Here is a 25,604-nt window from a genome sequence, read left to right on the forward strand (position 1 = left end):
TAATATATTTTTTTAAAAAAATATAATTCCTCAAATTAGTACAAAATATAGTTATTCCTCAGGATAGTATGTTTCATTATTCTTTTCAGAGCAAATATAGGATTTTACAATAACTTTTTAAAAATTCCATAGACCAATGTATATTCTCTTACTCATTGTTGTAGATTTGTACTGGGTCAACTGAGTTATGCTGGTATTGTTTTCCAATTCCATATTTCTAGATCATCATGGGCCACAAGAGACGTTTTGTGTTGGCTTTGGAAGACGAAAGTGAACCAGCAGCCAAGTTCTTTCTCAGCTCAGAAGGGCAGTGCAGAACTAGGCGCTGTGGTAATGCACACATATCGTAGCTGATTTGCCGGCTCATCTCATTGGCCTGGGACAACTGCCAGGGCCACGGCTTTTTCAGTTTCTGCCAGATCTTCCTCATTCTCTCCAACTCCTGGGCACTAGTTTCTTTTGCATATCACCTTCATCATCAAAGCTGGAGACTGAGAAACCAGTGCAGATTCCAGCTGGTCTTCATGGGCTCCAGTTTGCCCTGACTCTCCTCCACTTCATATCTATCTTTCCTTCCTGACAGACTGCCCTGCTCTTCAGGCCTAGCACCAGAAGTGAAGCAACAGGTGTATATGAACAGTAACCAGTACTTACAATTGTTTAAATTTAAATCTTTTGTATGAATTCCATACTCTTTATCATTTTTAGCGATTCTATTTTTATGATTGAATCCTGCATGACAGACTCATTATCTTGAATATTAATTGCTGTTATTCTCAGTTATTCAGAAACATTTAAATTTGCCACATAACGTTCTGAAACATAGTTTTCCTTTAAAATGTTTTACTTAGCTTTGCATCTTATGCTGAAGAGCAAACTAATGAATAGTTTATTAGTCAGTGGGTGAATTCTTCCCAGTATAAACATTTTTTAAAAAAATAAAATGCAATGAAATAAAAAAACAAATAAAATGCAATGGACTTTGCATTTCAAAATGTAAAATGTGTAGTGGAAAGCCTAAGATGTTACTATTAACATTTTAAGATTGTATTTATTTATTTATTTGAGAGAGAGAAAGATCATGAGCTGGGGGAGTGGCAGATGGAGAGGAAGAGAAAGAATCTCTTAAGCAGACTCCCTGCTGAGCACAGAGCCTGACCCGGAGCTACATCTCATGACCCAGAGATGATGACCTGACCTGAAACCAAAAGTCAGACACTCAACCGACTGAGCCACCCAGGTGCTCCATTTTTAACATTTTATTATATTAAGTATGCAGTAAAATGGTCAGAAAAGTACTTTTCCAAAAGCAATGTGAATAAAGTGGATTCTGCGAAGGTGTAGCCTGAACACATATCCTCAGTTCCTTCTCATGGTGTCACCTCTTTTGAAATAACACAGCAAAACATATAAGCCTGCTTGTGTAGCTTAGGTAATATGCCTAAGGCTCTTTTATTCTGGTAAATTCCGGGGGATGGCCCTCATTTCTACTGTACAATAAGAGAACTGGAGGGCCATCAACAAAAGGTTTGCCTCTCTTCTAAACCATGAAGATCTGTATATTTCATGACAAATTAAGGAGATCCATCTGTACTATCCACATGAATAAGCTGTGCAAGCAATCCTCAATCCTGCTGTGAGTAGGATTCAAAGGTACTTGGGTGCTGAGACTGAGTTATTCCATCTACAATAAAAGAAGCAGATAACCTCTTACATCCAGAAAGGGCTGTTAACAAAGGACTTTTCCTGGGCATCTCAGCTCAGAGGTGACCCATTTCCTAGCCCTTGTAATGTTACACTCACCAAACACATTCTTCCCCCTATTTTCTTATTTAATAGACTGATCTGGAGCTATGGAAAATAAACAACTAAATAAATAAGTAAATTATAACTTCCTCAAAACAAATTAGCAATGTGAAAAAACAAGACTATGATGATGAACAACATTGAAAGACTACCAAATATAGAGAGATGAGAACATTTATTTAAAATAATGACAATCCTCAAGGAGTTGCTGAAGAAAAAAAACTTTCTAGAATTAAGGCTTGATTTCTAAATTTAAAAAAATAACAATTCACAATGTTTAATAGGTTCCTAATACTGAGAAGTAAGATCAAGTTGAATATTTCACAAAACAGAACAGGGATACGAAGAGGAATAATCATGAGACAATGCACATGAACAAAACTAAGACAAAAACAATAATCTCAGACAAAGTGAAGAAATTAAGCACATAATCCAGTAATAAAAAGGTGGTAAGTTAAATATATCAAGGCCGAAGACTGGGGATCCACATTACCTGGCTATATTATTTATCAGCCGTGTGACTTGGGTTTATGCCTCAGTTACTTCCACTCTAAAATTGGGAGAATCATATCAATAGTATTATTTTATGGGGTATTACTCTTTTTTTTTGTTGCAAAACCCATAATAATTTTTATCTACTCTTTATTTTTTTTAAAGATTTTATTTATTTATTTGACAGAGAGAGACAGAGAGAGAGGGAACACAAGCAGGGGAGTGGGAGAGGGAGAAACAGGCTTCCCGCTGAGCAGGGAGCCCGATGTGGGGCTCGATCTCAGGACCCTGGGATCATGACCTGAGCCGAAGGCAGACGCTTAATGACTGAGTCACCCAGGTGCCCCTTTATCTACTCTTTAATCATGAAAATTACTGTGCTATTATTTGTGAAATATGTAGAACAGAACTGGACACTGCATTTGTGCAATGGAAGCGAAAGTGACTCTTCTAATTATTAACCCAGATTTAAAAGCTAATGAGATATTATTATGAATGTATATCATTAAACTTGAAAACTTACGTGACAATTTCCTAAAAAATAAAAAAGGAATTACCAAAACTTCTTTGAGAAAGAACAAAAAACATGAATAGTTCTACTAAAAAAAAAAAAAAATTCCAGTAAGATACTCTTTATCTTGATATTGTGATAATCAATTATTAATTAGGAAATTCACAAAAACTGAATGATAGACATAACAGGAAAATGACATGCTTTATGACTCACCAAGTGACTTAAAGAGAAAGAAATGGACATCTATATATCCAAAATTCAACAAAAAACAAGGAAAACACATCAGAAGTAATCTAACAGTTTATTCAGATAGCCATGAAATGGCTAAGAATACTGTAAAATATTTGTGAGTACTGGTTACTAATTAGATGAATAATATGGTCAGTAAAATGCATATATAATAAACTTTCACTATCATGTATCAGAACATAACAGTCACTATTAATAGAAAAAAAGAATAAAGATCTAAATTATTTACTCTTGGCCAGGGTAAGATAAAATAAGCACACTCTACTTTGTCTTTCCTACTAAAGGTAACTATAAAATCTGGACAGAATGCATGCATCATCAGTTTGAGGACTTTGAAAAAAAATAGCAGCCATTTTGGAGAAAAAGACCAGAATTCTAAATGCCACAGAACCAGCAGTAGCTTTACCATTTTTCCCCTACTGGAAAAAAAAAAAAAAAAAATCTCTAGCTAGAATGCAAAAACAATCCCAAAGGGGGCATAAGTGTGGATAGAGAATAATCCAGGAGAACCCTACTAGTTCTGGCTAAATAGTAGAGACAGTGCAGAACTATTTCCACCCTTTTTTTCTCCCCTTCTCTCTCATTCTCATGCCCTAACCACCAAACAATCTCTTAGCAATGTTGCCAGAAATGTCAATGTAATGGAAATCTACAGGAGCCAAAACACTGAAGAAGACAAACTCTAATAAATGGTGCTCTGATTCCATGAGTTTGGGGCAAATCCCTTCATTTTTTTTTTTTTTTTTCTCTCTGTATCCCGGTGTCATCTTGAACGCAGGGGATGCTGTAGAAGTGTGCGACAGAGTGGGATTATTAAAGCTTCAGCTTTCTGGCTATCTGGAGAAAGAAAGGGGAGATATGTATGCACAAATCTGACACTAACTAGCAAGCTAAGGATTTTGAGAACTAAACTGAAAGAGACTACTGCTCCGGTCTCAGAGTCATTGGGAACTACACGCCAGGGACAGATCTAAATGGCATTGCAAAGTCTTTCAAAACTGAACTAATGTTGGACCTACGGTTTAAAGTAGTCAGGTTGAAATTTGCAGCCTGAAGCTAATCAGGTCAATTGCATGATTAAAGAAAAAGTATTATCATTCTCCATATGATTTAAACAGGATCAAAGATTTAATAGCACAATATCCAAATGCACAGTACACTATCCAAAATTATTTAGCATATAAAAAACTAGGAAACTCTCAACTGGCATGGAACAAGACATCAAGAGAGAAAAGTGTCAAAATAAAAAATACTGTTGGAATTAACTGGTGAAGATTTTAAAGCGTTCTTATAGGAATGTTTCAATAAGCCATTGTGAACACTCTTGAAACAAACTTAAAGACTTATCCAGGAAAAATAATATATAAAGAAATAAAGAAATACAATAACAACCACCACCACAACAAAAAATTACAAAGGACAGGTTCAATATTCCTCTGGAGATGACAAAGAAAAGAACATGAAGATAGAACAATAGAAATTATCTAATCTGGGCAAAATAAATTTTTAAAAAGATTAGAAAAAATAAGCAGATACTCAGGGATCTCTGGAAATATAACAAAATAATTAATATGCATGTCAATATATTCCAAGGAGAAGAGAAAGACTCCAATAATATTTAAAGAAATAATGCCTGAAATTTTCCTAAGTTTTGGGAAAACATACAACAGATTCAAGGAACACAAAAAAATTTGAAACAAGATAAACTAAAAACAACCACAAGAACAAAAATGCCCAGTCATATTACAATCAAACAGTTTGAATAGAAGAAAAATAACCTTGAAACAACCAGAGGAGGAGCACCTGGGTGGCTCAGTCGGTTAAGTGGCTGCCTTTGACTCAGGTCGTAATCCTGGGGTCCTGGGATCAAGCCCTGCCTTTGGTTCTCTGCTCAGTGGGGAGTCTGCTTCTCCCTCTCCCTCTGCCCCTTCTCCCGGCCCACCTACCTCACCTAGTATGCGCATGCTCGCTCGCTCTCTCTCTCTCTCTCAAATAAATAAATAAACTCTTAAAAAAAAAAAACAGAGGAAATCAAAGCATTATTTATAGGAGAATAATGATCAAAATGAGTAGATACTTCATCAGAATTCATGCAGGCCACAAGAAGATAGAAAAATCGTTAATGTACAGAAAAAAATCATTTATGCAGAATTATATATCCAGTGGAAACAACCTTTGGAAAAGAAGATGAAATAAAGACATTTTCAGATAAAAGTAAACTAAAATAATTTGTACCTCTGAAGAGGTCTGAAAGAATCACTACAGGAAGTTGTTCAGAAAGTGGTTAGGGTGCCTGGGTGGCTCAGTCAGTTAAGCGTCTGCCTTCGGCTCAGGTCATGATCCCATAGTCCTGGGATCCAGTTCCACATCGGGCTCCCCGCTCCGCGGGAAGCCTGCTTCTCTCTCTCCCACTACCCCTGCTTATGTTCCCTCACTCGCTGTCTCTCTGTCAAATAAATAAATAAAATCTCAAAAAAAAAAAAGAAAAAGAAAAGAAAAGAAAGAAAGAAAGTAGTTAAATGATACCAGAAGGAAGCATCATGAAACATGAGACTAAAGGAAGATCAACAGAAATGATAACTATCTGGATGGGTATATATGAGAGATATTCTATTCTAGACTTCTTAAAATTGTATTTGTTGGCTCCAATCAAATTTGATAACTGATGTGGTTTTTAATGTAGGTAGCTATAATGTATAAGGCAACTACAATATAAAAAAGAGGGATTAAAGGGATCTATATAGTAGTAAGGTTTCTAAATTCCACTTTAAGTGGAATAAAAAAATTACCTAAAAAGATGTAATAAAATGGAAAAATTAAAATGGAATACTAAAATATGGCCAATAGCCCAAAAGGAAGCAGGAAAGAGTAAATATAGGAACACACACACACACAAAGAGGAAAAAAACAAAAGGCAAATAATAAACTTGTAGATCTAAATCCAAACATGTCAATAAATGTATAGGCATAAACATTAATTAAAAGACAAGGATTGTCACATATATGAAAACAAGCAAACAAAACAAAAACAAAACACTGCCTTACAATTTTGTCTCCTAGCAATTCACTTCAAATGGAATTACATAAATAGGTTTAATTGAAAAAATGAAAAAAAAAAAATTCTAGCACTAATCAAAGAAAGCTACAGTAGTTATAAATCAGACAAAGTAGATGTAGGAGCAAAGAAAATTGCCAGATATAAAAACAGACCTTACATATTGGCAAAATAATCAGTTCATCTAGAAGGCCTCACAGTCATAAAAGGATATGGCCCCTAACTGTAGAGCTTCTGAATATATGCAGCAAAAATTGACAGAACTGACGGGAAAAATAGCGGCTGGCGTCTTTCCCTCAGTATGTTTAGAGATTCATCTATGTTACAGTATACATCAGTACTTCATCCTTTTGTGTTTTAATAATATTGCATTGCATGTGGAATTTTCCCCAAATATATCCAAAATGTGTTTATTCATTTATCTGATGATGTACATTTGGGTTTTTTCCACTTATTGCCTACTGTGAATAGTGCTGCTATGAACATGTAAGTGCATGTACTTGTTTAAATACCTGTCTTCAGTTCTTCTGAGTATAGAGCTAGGAAGGTAACCGCAGGGTAATATGATTTCAAATTTAACTTCTTGAAAAACTGCCATACTATTTTCCACATCTGAACCATTTTACGTTCTCACAAGCAATGTGTGTGGGTTTAGATTTCTCCATTTTTTTACAACACATTTTTTTAATAACTATAATTTTTATTATAGCCATCCTAGTTGGTGGGATATGGTACTTCATTGGGTTTTTTGTTTGTTTTTATTTCCTTAATTACTAATGCTGTTAATATGTCTTCACATGCTTTTTGGTCATTTGCATATATTATTTGGGGAAATTATCTACTCAAGCCCTTTGTCCATGATTTAATTGGATTTCTTCTATTTTTGTTGTTGAGTTTTAAAAGTTCTTTATGACAATATGAATAACAAAAAGAGAAATGACCATCATTTAATGTAAAATACTGAATTTAAAAAAATCCATGAGTGCATAGTAATACACAAATAGAAAGTGAAAGGGAAAGAAAAAATGAAAGAAAAAAAGAAAGGGAGGGAGAGGAAGGAAAAATTAAAGGAGGGAGGGAGGAGGGAAGAAAGAAGAAAGCAAGCTCATCTGCCACTATTTGCATTGATTGCTATGCCAACCCTTTACCCTGAAAGAAAGGATAATTAAAAGGAAGGAATTTGGGGTGCCTGGGTGGCTCAGGCATCAAGCGTCTGCCTTGGGCTCAAGTCATCTGGGATCCAGCCCCGCATCAGCCCCACATCCGGCTCCCTGCTCCTCAGGAAGCCTGCTTCTCCATCTCCCAGTCCCCCTGCTTGTGTTCCCTCTCTCGCTGTCTCTCTCTCTGTCAAATAAATAAAATCTTAAAAAAAATAAAAATAAAAAATAAAAGGAAGGAATTTAATATTTACATTTGAAAAGGATGAACTTTAGTTTGTCTCCAATTCTTGAAAGAACAATTTTCTTCACAGGATAATGCTAGCTAATGAATGAACAATGAGTGAGTAATATAATTGAAAGTAGTTCTCTCTCCCCCTAAATATATGAACTTGCTATTATTAAGAACAATTGTGGGGGAAAATGCATTTTGACAAAAATAATGTAACAGACACAACAAATAAAAACTTAGAGCTATCCTCCCTCTACAAATCATTTCATGCCTACTACCCAGAATATAGAATACCATACTCTAGCTGCAATGCGGCAATGTTTCTGTGTATGCGCATTGAGGGGGATGGGGATACTTGCGAGGTACTTCTAAAAGCATGTTTCCATAAAATTTGGAACTAAGTGCAGACACAAAACAACCTCCAACTATTGCTATTCTGTTCTTTCATCCAAATCTTGTACAATTAAAATGTGTAATATCAAGGTAGATTGAGCATTCATTTAGTTACTATCTCCTGCTTTAGTTTTTACTTGGTAAAGCTACTCTTAGAAACTCTTAGCGTTTTAAAATGTATAAATGTGTATGCAGGACAGTAAAGATTAGAGTCCCCCAGTGCTCTCAAAACAATTAGAAGGAAGCATCTTGTTCCCCCAAATATGTGTTTAGTATGAATGCGTAGGGCAGTTTGAATTCTTTAGGAGGACATATTAAATACTGAAACACACACAGACACATCATTTCACTCATTTCTGTTTATAACAGAGCTTTGAATGTGGAATCTTTCTGTTTTCTCCTCCTTTACGTCCACATTTTATACACCTGTTTAACAAAGTCAGAGAATTTAAGAAATAAGCAAATATAATGAGGATTTTAAAAATGAATTACTTCAATTCCCCTCAGCCTCTTGGACTGTGATTTTTGCTTGAACCGTTTGTATTCCACCACTGGATTCTCTCCTCATCCGTCTTCATGGTCCCTTCAGCTCCCAGGTGCTAACAGAGCCATGTGCAGGCTGCCCCGCGCACAGCAGTGAACAGAGCCATCGTGTTTGTGAGCCTCATCTTTGAATATTGCATTGGCACATGTTTCAGAAAAGAAGCAGCATTTTCCAGGTGCCTCCTACTGTGATTAATATGTGACTTTCTTCCCACCTTTCCTCAAGACACCAAACTTCTGAGTTTAATTTCCTCATATAAAAATCATTGATTTCCTTAACATTCATCTTCATATCCATCATTATTTATTTGGACCATAAAATCTTATGACTTGAGCTGAAATTTTCCCAAGTGTAAATTATATGAATGTAAGTAGAATTTTGTTGTTGTTGTGTTTTGGGGGAACAGTTACTTACAAATAGTTATTTGCGGCATTGTGAAATATTTCAAATCATAGAAAGCAAGGGAATTTTCATGTTTATATTATGAATGTACAAGGTACAAGATATATTTGATTTTTTTCCAGTGAATTATCTTTATTTCCAATAAGTAAGATATTAAACCTGTTTGTAAAAAATAAACGGATTTGAGGAATTTAGATTTAGATCAGAAGCTTATGAAAAAAATGTGATTTTATAATCAAACAGAATTGAAAGGAAAAACTGAAGTAACTGTTTGGATTATTCAGCTAGTTGGGTTTTGTACTACTTGTAGGTAACTTCAGATTTATTATATGCACTATAAACAGGAAATTTGACATTTAACATCACCTAAGCAATACATCTATACATATACACACACATACATATTTGTAACATAGAGACTATTCAGATAACCTATGTGCAGCTGGGTACATTTATTGTACACTTTATTTCATATCATCACCATCCATCCTGTGTTTTTGGAGCTGCTCATAATTCCTCTGGATTTTAGTTTAGTTTTTTTTTTTTATTATGTTATGTTAATCACCATACATTACATCATTAGTTTTTGATGTAGTGATCCATGATTCATTGTTTGCATATAACACCCAGTGTTCCATGCAGAACATGCCCTCTTTAATACCCATCACCAGGCTAACCCATCCCCCCACCCCCCTCCCCTCTAGAACCCTCAGTTTGTTTCTCAGAGTCCATAGTCTCTCATGGTTCGTCTCCCCCTCCGATTTCCCCCCCTTTCTCCTTAAAGGGATACATTTCACCAATCTAAGAGACTCATTTTGTATGATGCCACAGAAATATCATCCAATGAGTGGAAGTCGTAAACAAATAATCCTTGACCCTTTATAAAGAAAGCTTTAAAATATCTAAAACTAAACAATGATGGTCCAGGATATTTTGTTGGCAGCAAGAGTCTCTTGACCAGAATTATCCAAGCAGTATGAATTAAAGCAATTAGCAATTATGTCTCTTTACTGTTCACACAATGTCCAGTTATATCATTTTATGAATGATAATTACTAAATCCAGGCAGACAGAGAGATCACTTGGCTGGTAAGTAGTCTGAACTCACATTGCTTTGTGATTCAATAAATCCAAGCTTTATTTTGTTGCTACATTTTTCCCCCATGCCCCCGATTCAGGAATCACATAATGTCAGTGACTGCACTAAACCTCTAAGTTTTATTTCTTAACTTCTATTGAAACGCTTATCCGATGCCTGAATATCTTTTACCACTACTTTGAAAAAGATAAAGACTTTATCTTCAAAAGAAAAGTCAAAATAGAAAAAAAGTTGATACAATCTCCAAAGAAAAAATTTTTCAGAAGCCATTTAAGTTAATATTTTTTGATAGGTCATAAAAACTGTCTATCACATAAAAGTGCCATAGTTTGGGAGGAAAACATAAGGAAAGAAGATAATTGGGTGATATAGAAGTGAGTAAAGAAGTACGAAATGAGAGTAGATAATCTAGAATTTTATAATAAAGAGCCCTCATAGATTGAGAATAAGTTTTACTTTTATTTTGCAGGAAACCAGAAAAAAACATAATCATACTTAAAGAAAAAGAAAGGTATTTTTCAAGGGACAGAGGAAGTGATTTTCTTTTTACAAAACCATTGAAGATATAATTAAGAAATAATTCAGACAGCAGAGAACCACAGTGTAAGACTTTAACTGCTGATGCATACATTAAAAGAATACCTTGACTTGCACTTGGTGTGTTTATTCTGCAAAATCCATCTTACTGCTTCTGACATATTAAACACGAATTTGGCAAAGAAAGCTAAGAATAATTCTTTGAAGCCAATAAAAACAATATCATAATCTTAAGTCAAAGGTGACTCCTTTTGACCACACCTATAAATCTCCGTAAAGAGTTCTGATTATTTACAGGGGGTGAACAGAGTATTAGCATAGTTGGGAAAGGTATCGTTCGTAGAGATGTGTCCTTCTATTACTGATCCAGTATTTGATTGTTTGGGTGTTATATTTTTTATCTTGAACCTGATTCTATGAATTACTATCTCTAATCATGATTTTATGAATTTCTTTATTTTAATTTTTTTAATTTCTTAAATATAATTTTAGTTTATATTTTAAATTTTATATTTTAGTATCATTTCTTAGAATTATAATGAGATTTAGAATGAAAGAAAATTACTAGATGTCTTCAGTGAAAAACTGTATACGCAATTTTTAGAGCATTCCATTCCAGGTTGTCTGATGCCAGGCTTTCACTGCCTTTAAGCTAATTTATAATTCTCTAAATTGTAAATAATAACAATGCATGAGTATTTTCTATAGATGTGCAAATAAAACTGGTTTGGTGAAATTCTGATAGACTCCAGCCCCTCTAAAAAGAAGTCAGTTTGGTGTTCATTTTATAAATTATTTCATTTGCATTTCCCTGATGATGAGTGATGTTAAGCATCTTTTCATGTGTCTGTTAGCCATCTGGATGTCTTCTTTGGAAAAGTGGGTTAAGGAGGGCACTTGTTGTGATGAGTACTGGGTGTTATATGTAAGTGATGAATCACTAAATTCTACTCCTGAAGCCAATATTACACTATATGTTAACTAAGTAGAATTTAAATAAAAAGTTTAGAAAAGGGAAAAAGCATTCCCTTTACTACATATTAGTTTTTGTTTCTTTTTTCTCCTTTGAGCTTGTTGAAACATCTTGTTTCCTCATTAATAAAGATTTACTATCTTTTAAAACATGTTCATTTTACCTTTCTATAAGTCACCATTTCATCTTTAAAAAATCTTTTAACAAATGAAGAAGAAAATTTAGTTATACAATGAAAAGGAATTATTGGATACTTTAATAATAAAATATTTACATCTCCAAGAGATTTACTTCTCTTCATTATAGAAAATAGAGGGGATGCTGATTCAGTTTGGTTCCTATAGTGGAATTTGAAAACATATAACAATTAATGAAATATTATGGTTATTCATTCCTTTATATTATATGAAACCATGGTCTCACATTACAAGCGATACTCTGGTTCAAATCACTATCACTGTTCACCTGAATTAATGAAGTTGATCTTCCACCCCAATCCCATCTTGTACTTGCTTGCCTTCCATGTAGTCTAAATATAGCAGACAGAATGATCCTTTAAAATGTTTAAGTCAGATCATAAAACTCCTCTGCTCGAAACTTTTCATATGTCAAAATCCTCACAAGCCCTTTACAAACTGGTCTCTTATTACTTCCCCGATCTCATCATTTTCTAATCTCCACAATGGTCTCCTTGTGGTTCCTTCAATCCTTGCACTCATTATTTCTTCGGCTTCTTGCTTCTCCCCACCCCACTCCCAGATATCTGTAAGACTGGCTTCTCAACCTTCTTCATATCCTCGCTCAAATGTTACATTCTCTCTGAGGTCCCTCAACTACCTTATTTAAATTTCTAAACTGAGATTCCTCTAAAGCAACTTCTTTTTTTTTTTAATTTTTTAAAATATTTATTTATTTGAGAGAGAGAGAGTGTGAGCACAAGTGGGGGGAGGGGCAGAGGGAGAGAATCCCCAAGCAGTCTCTCCACTGAGTGTGGAGCCTGAGGTTGGACTTGATCCCATGACCCATGAGATCATGACCTGAGCTAAAACCAAGAGTCGGTTGCTCAACCAGCTGAGCCACCCAGGCGCCCCTCCTTCAGAAAAACTTCAATCCCAATTCCCTGGTTTATTTGCAGGTCTGTTTGGGGAGCTCTGTTTAACTTCATTGGTCTTTTTTTACTCTTTTATATTATATTATCTAATACACTATGAATTGGATTTCTTTTTTCTTGTCATTTTCCTCTAATGTCCAGGGGACTTTTTGTTTGCTTTTTGGCTTGTTGCTACTGTATCTTACTAGTCACCTACCCACTATTCAGAGTATGTTCTTATAGTGGTCAATCAAGATTCCTACCCAAAGGTGGTCTTGGAAAGATTGCAGATCTAGTTGGAGAACTGCAAATGTCTCTCTTTATTTCCTGGTTTTAATTCTATCCCTGTGTCTTTAGTCCTTCCTAGATCCATAAATAGTGATAACCAACAACTGACTACTCTTTAGTTTTCTTCAGATCATATGAAGGGGAGATAAACTACATCCAGCCCTGGTACAAAGCAGTGACATTGGCTCAGACTCATACCATACATAGATCACTTGTAGTTCCATTTCCCTTCAGGAACCAAACATGATAGTCCCTGTCCTCTAGGCCCATTTGGCTCATGGATTTGAGAACAATCACTTTCCCTTTATAGACTAACCAAGTAGGTCTTAATGATTCTCTCAGAGTAAACCAGGTTTCTTCCTGCCTCTAGGTCCCTGACCTCCCTCTTACCCAGCCCTTACAGAATCCAGATAAGCTAACTATAGAGGCCCCTCACTCCTTTTCTTGTGGCATTTACTTTAGAAATCATGTCATTGTAAATTCTTTATTTGCCCCTTTGAAATGTAAATTTTTTTGAAGATTTTATTTATTTCTTTGACACAGAGAGAGAGAGAGACAGTGAGAGAGGGAACACAAGCAGGGGGAGTGGGAGAGGGAGAAGCAGGGTTCCTGCTGAGCAGGGAGCCCGTCGCGGGGCTTGATCCCAGGACCCTGAGATCATGACCTGGGCCGAAGGCAGATGCCTAAGGACTGAGACACACAGGCGCCCCTGAAATGTAATTTTTTTTTTTTTAAGATTTTATTTATTTGACAGAGAGAGACACAGTGAGAGAGGGAACATAAGCAGGGGGAGTGGGAGAGGGAGAAGCAGGCTTCGGGCTGAGCAGGGAGCCCGTCGCGTCGCGGGGCTCGATCCCAGGACCCTGAGATCATGATCTGAGCCGAAAGCAGACGCTTAAAGACTGAGCCACCCAGGCGCCCCGAAATGTAAATATCTTTTAAAAGCCTCTCGCCAAGCTTGCTTTCTCAAGGAGTGCCAAGCCAGCCCTTTGAAATGTAACCATCTAGGAAGATAGTGCCCCCTATCTCCCAGTCTCTGATGGGAAAGTAGGAGTTTACACCCATGAACTCCTAGCTCTAAATTGTAAAATTACCTCCTGTCCCAGAGATACAAGAGTTTACTTTTCCTTTGTGTAAGGCCGATTAGCAAATACACATGGCTCAGAATGCACCCACCCCCCCCCCATCCAGTCAGCTCTTAGAAACTCTCCAGGCCTTTGTTTCATTAGAATTGAGGTCAGACTACATTCTGATTTCTCTTCCCTGTTGCCTTAAATAGTCTTCAATGCCTGTTTAACTTTGTCCATTGAAATTTTTACTTTGAACAAGGTCTAAGGATGTTTGATTTTATTTTTGAAACCAGATAAGTTTTTTTATTTTATCTTTTTCATATTTTTCTAGTTTCATATGGATTTGAAGGAGATTCATGGATGAATATACTGTCTTGACCAAAGGTTCTTAAATTTTTTTAGAAAGAGTAAAAGATTTTAAGACATAATGCTTAAAATTCAGGTACGTTATATAAATTATTGTTTATTTATTAAGAATAAATTACAAATTCATCTTCTTTAGGAGATATTTCTTCAAGAGTGCAACACAAATCATCAAATGTAAGACAGCTTTGAATAAAATGAATAGTCATTAATAGATCTTTGCAATTGAGATTAAGTTTGATAGTTGGCTAAGGGTTTATCTTGAGATCTATGAGTCATCCAAAGCTCTCAATTCGTTTCCATGGAATGAAAAGTAGTGCTAAAATAAAGATCATTACTCATGCACCCTCACTGGAAAAAAAAAAAGTCCTTGTACTCATTTTCCCCTGGGATAAGAAAAGAGACTAATCAATCAATCAGAGGCTTTTTTACTCCATGGTAGGAAATTAGTTAGCTATCTTTCCCAAAGACAATGCATTTGTTTTTCAAACATTTTACTTACAGTATCCTGAATTTTTTATTAATGGTAGTAAGATTAAAACAGCTTTATCTTGACTCAGCTCATAGAGCAGTGGGAGGAAATGTTAGCTTTTTGTTTCCATATAATTGTGGGAGTCTCATGTCTCATATATGGTAATCCGAAGACAGAGAAAAGAGATTAAGGGTGTCTTTACCTTGAGATATGTTTTCAGCTCTGTTCAAGTCATCCTAATTTTCAAAATTAACAGACTAATTGCAACAGGGTTTTGTTTTTGAAATAGTTTTAAACATTGTGCATTGAAACTATTAGGGATAAAAATTCAAAATTCATATAAAATTTAAAGCTTGTACCCCAGATTTTGCCAAATCTTTGAGTTTGGGATGGGTATCTTTAGGCAAAGTTCCTAAATTCACCCTTACCCTAGGTGAGTTTTCTCTGCTGACAGGGATATTACCCAGCAAGCATTTGAGGGTCTATCTACCTGTTTATGTTTGAGGAAGGGCAGGTTGGCTTTTAAAAATGTTCTCTTAATATTTACTTGGCGGTTTTTAAATACGGAACCACACTTTAATATATAGACATCTAAAGACCTAGTTAAGTAATGCAAAAGGCAAAAAAAATAATTGATTATCAATAGGGGAGATCTTGTTTCTCAGAAGGCATCAAGGGAATACTGATCGTTAACTGGAAATATGTGATGGATTTTAGTAAATTTCTAACAATCATTTAATTATATAAATGAAACAATATTCATTTGTCAAATGGGACTAAGCACTCAATATATAATTTCTTGATCAACAGCTCTGCCTTACAAACAAAATGACACGCACTTGTACATGTCCTTAGAAATGGAATTATGTGGTGAGAAGATAAAAATTTAGGATCCAAGACAAGTTGGGTTTGAGTCCAAGCCTTGAACTTGGTAGAGGTGGACCTTGTGCAAGCTTCTCATTCCCACTGATCCTCAATATCTAAAGCTGGTAAAGTGTGCATATCTCCTTACAATATTGTATTGAGGAAGAGAAATGATCTAATGAGTGCATTATTAGCCTAGCATAGTGCCTGGTTCCTAGTTAAATTTCAATAAAAGTCTGATTTTTCTCATTTATGGATGACTTATAATGTCTCTATGGGAGAAAAATAAATATCTTTTCATATTTCACATCATTCATCACTTGCTTTAATATAATGACCAACATAAAGCCTGGGCCCATATTTCCTAAACTATTCTAAGCAGCATAATTTCCCAAAAGCTGTTCATAGGTGTTTTGAGGGACTTACTTTTTTTGTTGTTCATTGATTGATTGATTGATTGATTTTTTTTTTTTTTTTTTTGGTGGGGGGCTTACTTGATCAGATAATTTCACAAAATACTGAATACTATATACCTCCGTTTTGGAGAGCCCTACACATATTAGTGTATCATAGGCTTTAAAATGTCCTGAAGTGGGGCACCTGGGTGGCTCAGTAGTTAAGCGTCTGCCTTCTGTTCAGGTCATGATCCCAGGGGCCTGGGATCGAGCCCCACATCAGGCTCCCTGCTCGGCGGGAAACCTGCTTCTCCCTCTCTCACTCCCCCTGCTTGTGTTCCCTCTCTCTCTGTGTCAAATAAATAAATAAAATCTTAAAAATAAAATAAAATAAAATGTCCTGAAGTTAAAAAAATCATAAAGTTGTTCAATTTGATATGATTATGCATATTATTTTAAGAAAGCCTATTGCAGTAGTACTGGTAGTCCTTTCTCCCACCTTGGGGCAAAGTATGAAAATATGCTTCATGTGAATTGAGCTTGGGGAGGACTTGCAAGTGTGTGGTTAAATCTGGAGAAGAAGGAGAATTATATTATAAGATGAAATAAAGAGCAAATTGAAACAGGCCAACAACTTTCTACCTGGAAATAAGTACTGTGAAATATTTATTGTACTAGTTTCTACATTGCATAACAAATTACCACAGACTTGGCAGCTTAAAATCAAACACATTTATTATCTCATAGGTTCTATTAGGAATCTGGATATGGCTTAGCTGGGTTCTCTGATTAGAGTATCACACAGCAACAGTGAAGGTATTGACCAGTTCTGGGTTCTCCTCTGAAGCTTGACCTGGGAAGGGTCTGCTTCTTAGATCCCCAAGGGTGCTGGCAGAATTCATTTCCTTGCAGCTGTAAGATTAGAACCCAAGTCTTCCTCCTTCAATCTATTTGAAGATTCCAGCTTCCAGCTATTTTCCTCATCTTTTCCTTTGTCATTATCTTCTGAATTACCTTCATGTCTTTTTTTATGGCTTGATCCCAATCTCTCTTGTTCCTCTTTTATTATATACTTGTCATTTTTGTGGAGTACATAAATCTCCAGCTACTAGACACCTTGCATATCTGAAAAGGACTTTATTCTACCCTTCAGTTGTATTTTACTCATTTGTTAATATCCATTTGTTTGTTACTATCTGGAAGCTTTCAGGTCTGTAAACCAGTGCCCTAGGGCTTACTCCTGTTTGTTCTCTCAGGCATTAAAGACTTAAATGTTTGGTCATTCAGTTCTGGGGAAATTCTTTTTTTTTTTTTTTTTTTTTAAGATTTTATTTATTTATTTGACAGAGAGATAGAGAGAGAGCACAAGTAGGCAGAGAGGCAAGCAGAGGGAGAGGGAGAAGCAGGCTCCCCCCTGAGCAGGGAGCCCAACGTGGGGCTCGATCCCAGGACCCTGGGATCATGACCTGAGCCGAAGGCAGCCGCTTAACCAACTGAGCCACCCAGGCACCCCTGGGAAATTTCTAATATTAGTAATTTTATCATTTCTTTTCTCTCAGTGTTTATTGTCTTTTTGGCTGGGACTTGTATTATTTGAATGTTGAGCTTCTTAGTCTAATCACTTACTAAAATAGATATGAATATACACACACACATTCCTTTGCTATGTTCCATCTCTTTATCTTTTGATTTTTTATTTTGTTTTCTGGAGAATTTCCTTAACTTTATCTTCCAGTGCTTGTATTGATTTTGTTCAGTTTATGTTATCTTATCTCTCACAGGATTTTTTTTTTTTTTTTTTAAGATTTTATTTGTCAGAGAGAGAGAGAGCACAAGCAGGGAGAGAAGAAGCAGAGGGAGAAGCAGGCTCCCCGCTGACCAAGGAGCCTGATGCAGGACTGGATCCCAGGACACTGGGATCATGACCTGAGCCGAAAGCAGACTCTTAACCAACTGAGCCACCCAGGCGTCCCTCTCTCACAGGATATTAATTATATTTCTAGGCAAAGAAAATTCTTCTACTCCTTTATTAGTTCTTTTTCCTCTGTGTTTTCTTTTCATTCTTAGTTTTGATGTATTGTTTTCTCCATCCATTTCATTTAAGAATTTACCTTCAAATATCTGATAATCTACATATTTATATATACATACATATATGAGTATTGAATGTATAAATATCATATATGTGTACATATGTGTGTATATATGTATATACAGAGAGAGAGCAAAAGTTTACTGAAGAATAACAAAAAAATAGGCAAATATGCAAATCAAATGGTACAGTTCACAATATTTTCACAGACAGAGCAAATTTAATGTAGCCAATACTCAGATTGAGAAATAGAACTTTACCAGCACCCTTGAAATCCTCCTCATCTTTATATAAATAGGATCATACAATATGTACCTTTTCTGTGTTTGGCTTCTTTTGTTGAACACTTTATTAGTTCCATTCGTATTCATGCATATAATTCTAGTATGCTTATTCTCCTTGTTATAGTAAGGTGTAAATATACTACCATTATTTTATCTGTTTAGTCAATGACTGGAGTATAGGTAGATTCCATTTAGGGGCTAAAAAAAATAGTGCTGTTATCTAAATATTCTTGTAAATGTCTTTTTGTGCACAGATGCACATGTTTTTATTGGTATACTAGGATTAGTTTTGCTGGGTCATGTGATATACATACTGCCGGTTATTCAAAGTAGTTTCAACAATTTAGACTCAATCATTAATGTATGAGAGTCATTTTTGGTACATATCCTTACCAAAACTTGCTAATTCTAGCTTGGCTTACAACCACACTGTAAACTCCGTAAGGCACAAGCCTATGATGTAAATAGAAGTTGGGCTAAGCATTAACCTTGTGTTCTGAAAACTAAGAATAGGATAGCACGTGGAAATCATACAGTTTATTATAATAGAGCTTCTTTTATTTATTGGTCTCAGGAAAGCATTCCTACTTCCCTATGTGCTTTGTGTCTCCAAAGGCAGAGTCCCTCTACTGCAATAACTTCAAAAAAATAAATCGCTATTCTTCTCTTATGGGGGACAAGTGTTCTGATAGCAATGTGTATTTGAAGAAAAAAGATCTGGGTTTCTAAATGCTACCTACACAGGACTTTCAAAAAGTAATTATAATTTGGGTGCCTGGGTGGCTCAGATGGTTAAACGTCTGCCTTCGGCTCAGGTCATGATCTCAGGGTCCTGGGATCGAGCCCCACATCGGGCTCCCTGCTCAGCGGGAAGCCTGCTTCTCCCTCTCTCACTCCCCCTGTTTGTGTTCCCTCTCTTGCTGTGTCTCTGTCTGTCAAATAAATACAATCTTTAAAAAAAAAAAAGTAATTATAATTTCAACCTCCACCATTCCATTCCAACTTTTAATGTTCCTGATTGTGCTAATTTTGTAAACCTTCCAGAGTTTCAGAGGTAAATGTGGAGGTTTGGGTTTTTGTTTTGTTTTGTTTTTGTTTGTTTGTTTGTTTGTTTTCTTGTTGCAGCAATGAATTTCAGCCGTTTCCATGAGATAAGAAAATGAATTCACTTTTTTTTAATCTTTAAAATTATGTTGTTCTCTCTCCATGCTTGTCTCTTTCTTCTTTTGTGCTGTCTTTGTAGATTCATGCCTTGCTTTAAGTTTGGTTTCTGTTGTTGTGGTAGTGGTGGTAATGATTTGCTTTGTTTGTTTGTATTTTGTAATTTAACTGAGGCTTAAAGGGGAAAGGAGCGATCTCCATTATGCTTTGTGATCACATTTTCATAAGCAAGAAAGTTGTCATTTTTTAATCCATACAGGATATCTAAATAATTATATTAATTAATAACAGACATTTCTTATTATCCCAATATGTACATTTTTATTAGTCAGATGCTGATTGAAATAAATATCACACTTTAAATTATAGTTTTCATTTCCATCTACAAGTCACTTTAATATAACATTATGTTAATATATCAACATATTAATAATTTAAATTGCATTATATGTAATTTTTGGTACAAGTTGCAGAATACTCCCATGAAGGTATAAGAAAACCTTTACCACGGGGCGCCTGGGTGGCTCAGTTGGTTAAGCGACTGCCTTCGGCTCAGGTCATGATCCTGGAGTCCCGGGATCGAGTCCCACATCGGGCTCCCTGCTCGGCAGGGAGTCTGCTTCTCCCTCTGACCCTCCTTCCTCTCATGCTCTCTGTCTCTCATTCTCTCTCTCGCAAATAAATAAAATCTTAAAAAAAAAGAGAAACCTTTACCTTTTCCTTTTATATTAAGATGCCCAGAGCATCTTTAGTTACCATTTTCCTGCATGAAAACATAGAAATCTTTCTACTTTATTTATTTATTTAATTTTTTTTTAAAGATCTTATTTATTTATTTGACAGAGACAGAGATAGCGAGAGCAGGAACACAAGCAGCAGGAGTGGGAGAGGGAGAGCAGGCTTCCCGTCGAGGAGGGAGCCCAATGTGGGACTCGATCCCAGGACTCTGGGATCATGACCTGAGCAGAAGGCAGACGCTTAACGACTGAGCCACCCAGGTGCCCCAATTTTTCTACTTTAAGTTAATTTTTCAAATACTCTCTAGGAATAAATTTTATTATGCAAAAGAATTTTCAAAACATGTTATAATGCAAATTGACAATTATTTTGATGACTGTGATATTATAGAAAAATACTTAATATAATACATTAAAATAAATTATTTTTTAAAGATTTTATTTATTTATTTGACAGAGAGAGAGATAGCAAGAGCAGGAACACAAGCAGGCGGAGTGGGAGAGGTAGAAGCAGGCTTCCCACTGAGCAGGGATCCCGATGTGGGGCTCGATCCCAGAACCCTGGGACCATGACCTGAGCTGAAGGCAGACGCTTAACAACTGAGCCACTCAGGCGCCCTAAAATAAATTATTTTAATGAAGAACTAACTCCAAAGATGCATGTAAAAAATGTTAAATATTTCACATCAGAAAGATTTATTTGGGGACCTCTCCTCTTATCTGCATAATTAACATAAGTATTATTTATAAATGGAATGAGAGTGAAGGGCAAGTTAGAGATATGATTATATTTCTTATATACATTTATTCCAATATTTACTTTGAAGCCATTTCAAAGCACTCCATACCTCACATGAATTATAAAACTTTTTTAAATGACTACTTAAAATCTCTTTTGAGACACTACATATGCTCCTCTGTAACCAAATGAAAGTAGCATCATCATACATTCATATGTAACAGATTTTTTTCACTCAGACTAATTACTTGTATATATCGATATTAATAATTATGGGTATTCATTATAGTTGTTTATTTTATGCATTGTGTATATTTATTATGGCAATTTTCCTTGCTCTTCCAGAACTATTATAATGTAATTGATGACAAGGTAGGATAGCTAAATCCTAAAGTTAGAATAAATATGGCATAAAAGGAAAACCACATGGCTGAGTGTGGTGTCCTTGAATCTATTCTTAGATTTCCTTTTCTTTTTTTTTAAAGATTTGTTTTATTTATTTGAGAGAAAGAGAAAGAGAGGGAGAGCAGAGTGGAGAGGGGCAGAGGGAGAAGGAGGAGAGAAACTTAAGCCAACTCCTCGCTAAGCCCAGAGCTCACTGCGGGCTTATGATCTCATAACCCTGAGATCACGACCTGAGCCAAAACCAAGAGTCAGTTGCCTAACTGACTGTGACACCCAGATGCCCCCTCCATGTTTCCATGTGTCATAAACTATTAGTTAAAATCATTTTCCCTCTCCCCACCTCCCATCCACAAAGAGTCAGTTAGCATGACTGACTGACTGTCCGTTAGCATGACTGACCCTAGGGTTCCATAGGTCTAAATAGTGTGACCATTTTGACCATAGCTACAACAGAAGGTATGTGCTCAGGACATATTCTTTGTAAAACTTTAATCTGCAAGAAGTGTGGAGAGAAATGGAGACAAAAAAGACTGCAGATGAGATATATATCATTGTCATTTAAAACAGGTTGTGGGGCATCTGGGTGGCTCAGTTGGTTAAGCGTCTGCCTTTGGCTCAGGTCATGATCTCAGGGTTGTGGGACTGAGTCCTGTATTGGGCTCCCTGCCCAGCGGGAAGTCTGCTTCTCCCTCTCCCTCTACCTCTGCCCCCTGTTCATGCTCTCTCTCTTGCTTCTATCTCAAATAAATAAACAGAATCTTTAAAAAAAAAAAAAAAGAAAAGAAAAGAAAGAAAACACAGGTTGTAACTAGGATGCTTGCAATGAACATGGTGGGAAAGAAGAAATAGAAAAAAATAGACATCATGAAGGAAGTATCAACATATGTGCTTAATCACTTAAAACAGTAACAGTTATACATCAGGTCATCTTTTGCCAATGTGATTTACAGGTTAAGTGTGAGTAAATGGTATTTGTCATATTTATTTCTGCAGTAATTTGAGCTACCCTTAAGAGTTTATCATCTTAAATTATTTGTAATACGTTCCGAGCTTGTATGTTCTAGCTGACAATGTTTGCTATAATACTTCCAAATCAATTTTTAGAGTAATTTTTCTTGTTTTTAGAAGGAACACTAAACTAGAATACCTCATTATTGGTGGCTTTTGAATACTGTGTCAGGTTTAGCATACCCTAATGGTTTCTAATCAATGTAAAGTATTAGTCAAACAAAATATTGCTATTAAAAGAAATCTACATAAATTTCTCTTTCAAGTTTAGCATTTGGAAACAATATATGCTTACTTTCTTTGACAACTGTGTGCCTTTGGGCCTGTCATCTGAATTTTCATAGGCTTAGTTTTTTCCCCTGGAAAATGGAAATAGCAATAAATTACTTCCTAGGACTGTTGTGTTCATTGTATAAGAGAATCTATTTAAAGTATTCAACCCATCATTCTGGCACATAACAAAAAGCTTATTAATTACATGCATGGCTCTGGGCGCCTGGGTGGCTCAGTCCGTTAAGCCACTGCCTTCGGCTTCTGTCAGGATCCCAGGGTCTTGGGATCGAGCCCCGCATCCGGCTCCCTGCTCTTTGGGAAGCCTGCTTCTCCCTCTGTCTCCTGTTCCCCCTGCTTCTGCTCTGTCTCTCTGTCAAATAAATAAATAAAATCATTAAAAAGAAATTCACATACATGGCTCATTACTATCGATAATCTCTATATATTTTATAACAACATTTCAAAAAATGTTTTTACACAGAATATTGACATAAATCACAGAATGTGATTTAAAAAAATTCCATAGTCAAATACTTTTGATATGAATAAAATAAAACAGAATTAAAAAAAAAAAACACGAGGATTTCTAGAATCACTAATAGGCTTATGGTATCAAGGTCTTCATGGAGGGCTGAGCGACTGCAGCTGGAGGGCAGAGGAGGTGGTGCGCCCGTCCTGTCCTCGCCCAGAGGCCGCATCAGGCGCCGTTGTCCGGGAAGGTGTTCATTCAGCCAAGACTACAGCAGTGGCACACCGTGCCAGGTCCAGAGCAAGTTCTCGGCGGAGCTGGGGAACCGGATTGATAGGCAGCAGTTTGAAGAAATAGTTCGAACTCTAAATAACCTTCACGCAGAAGCAGAGAAACTTGGGGGCCAATCCTATCTCAAAGGCTGTTTGGCTTGTTTAACAGCATATGCCATCTTCTTATACATGGAAACTCATTATGAGAAGGTTCTGAAGAAAGTGTCCAAATGCATTCAAGAGCAGAATGAGAAGATATATGCTCCCCAAGGCCTCCTCCTGACAGATCCCACTGAAAGAGGACTGTTGAGATTGAAATCACCATTTATGAAGACAGAGGCATGAGCAGTGGAAGATAAACCATAGAATTAAAGATCCCACCTCCAGCTGGGACCCTCGTCTATGCACTGGCCCATCGCAGAGTGTCCCCTACCAACTTTCCAGAGCATCATTCCTTTGTATCTGCTGCCAAATCTATGGTGCCATTTACTCCAGGACTGACTTTCTAAAATTCCACACCTGGAGTGTCCTCTAGTCGCTCAGCATCCACTTTGTGTCGCCAAATTGTGTAGGGCTCTGTAATCTTTTGAGTAGTTTCTGAGAAAACACAATGAAGCATTTCACTTCTTTTATTCAAAGCCATTAATAAAATAGGCCGTTGGTTAACCCAACATAAAGTTTCTTTCTTATCTGCCACCAGTACCAGTGGTTCTCGCCATTCCTTGGGCCAGCTTCCCAGGTGGCTCTCAGCTTCAAGTCATACCTTAACCAGTGTTCAGTCTTATTTCCCCCAAGTTCATAAAATACTTCTCTCCGGGATTTTGATGAAAGATAGGCTGTGTCTGTGGTTTTGCTAATGCATCTGCCAGATTTCAAAGAACTACCAGTTTTGCCATGACTAAAATCTTAAATGTCTGTTTCTGCTGTTCAGTTTCTCAAACTGGAACTCATTGGAAAAATAATGTATAATGTTATTTGTTTTATGATAGCAATTATTCCTAATTAAAGCAGTATTTAATGCAATTTCAAGGTATTTTTCTTTGGAGAGTTTTGTTATTTTTGCATTACCTTAAATGTTGGGAAGATGTAGTGTGTGTTGCATGCTCCTTACAAAAATAAGTAAGCACAGTAAAGTGGATCCTAAACCATCAAACACATAAATGTCCCTGCTGAGTCCCTGAATGTGTAATAAGCAAGTATAATAAATATTTTAATTATAGTTTTTTTATAAATATAACTTATGAGAAAAAATGTTGATAGGAATAATACTGTAGATTGCTAATTTTTAACTGTCCCTACTGGCAAACCTTATGAATCATAGACTTTCTTCACATACAGTATTCAGTGCACAGAAATCTTATGATTGGTTCAAGTACAGTAAGTTCAGTGATTTCCAACTAAAACTTTTAAGTCTGAGTCAGTGTTCCTAGTTATTTTGGCTGTATGTTCTTAGTGTCAGGGTTTCTTATGCCCTTCTTTCATCTCTGGGGTTTGAGAGCACTGTTTTTGTGAGAAAGTTCAGAAATATATTAGGAAGGAATGAAACAGTTAAAAGTTTTACTTTCAGAGATACTGTAGGTGCTAATACTGGATTTAATCTTTCAGATTTAGTTTCTTTTATGGACCTGTTAGTTATTCAGTAAATCCCATCGGTCTGTATAATATTTTAATTGGATAAATTCCTTTGTTACTTTAGAGCCTGTAATAATGTATCTGTCTGCCTTTTAAGCCTGTTGCAATAACTTTGCTGAAATAATAACACATTAGTAAAACTTTTCTTAAACAACAACAACAACAAATAATCATCATGGAGGGATTTTTATTTGCAGTATTTCCTAAGTTTATCTGACTACATAGCATTGGTGGAGGAGAAGGAGGGTATATGGAGGGACTTGCATTCCATGGTTTCGTATTTCAAAAGATGCTGCTTCATAGTCACTGTCCTTACCTTTCAGTCCTAGTATACATATACTTCCAAGTACAGGTTTAATTAAATGTGACTTCAACTCATAATGCCTAATTGACTACCTATTTAATTCATCATATGGATTTAAGCCACATTAAGTTAATTTTATAAATACCATTTTTAGACATTTTGGTCTATTTATATAAAAATTGACATCATGGGGCGCCTGGGTGGCTCAGTCGTTAAGCGTCTGCCTTCGGCTC

General features: G+C 36.0%; 1 pseudogene; it reads left to right on the forward strand.

Moving 5' to 3' along the window:
* The first annotated feature begins 227 nt into the window (after window positions 1-227).
* On the forward strand, window positions 228-23,948 carry LOC118520940 (golgin subfamily A member 7 pseudogene; annotated as a pseudogene).
* Window positions 23,949-25,604: the final 1,656 nt, after the last annotated feature.

The sequence above is a fragment of the Halichoerus grypus genome, chromosome 9 (genome assembly GCF_964656455.1).
Source record: "Halichoerus grypus chromosome 9, mHalGry1.hap1.1, whole genome shotgun sequence".
Classification (NCBI taxonomy): Eukaryota; Metazoa; Chordata; class Mammalia; order Carnivora; family Phocidae; genus Halichoerus; species Halichoerus grypus.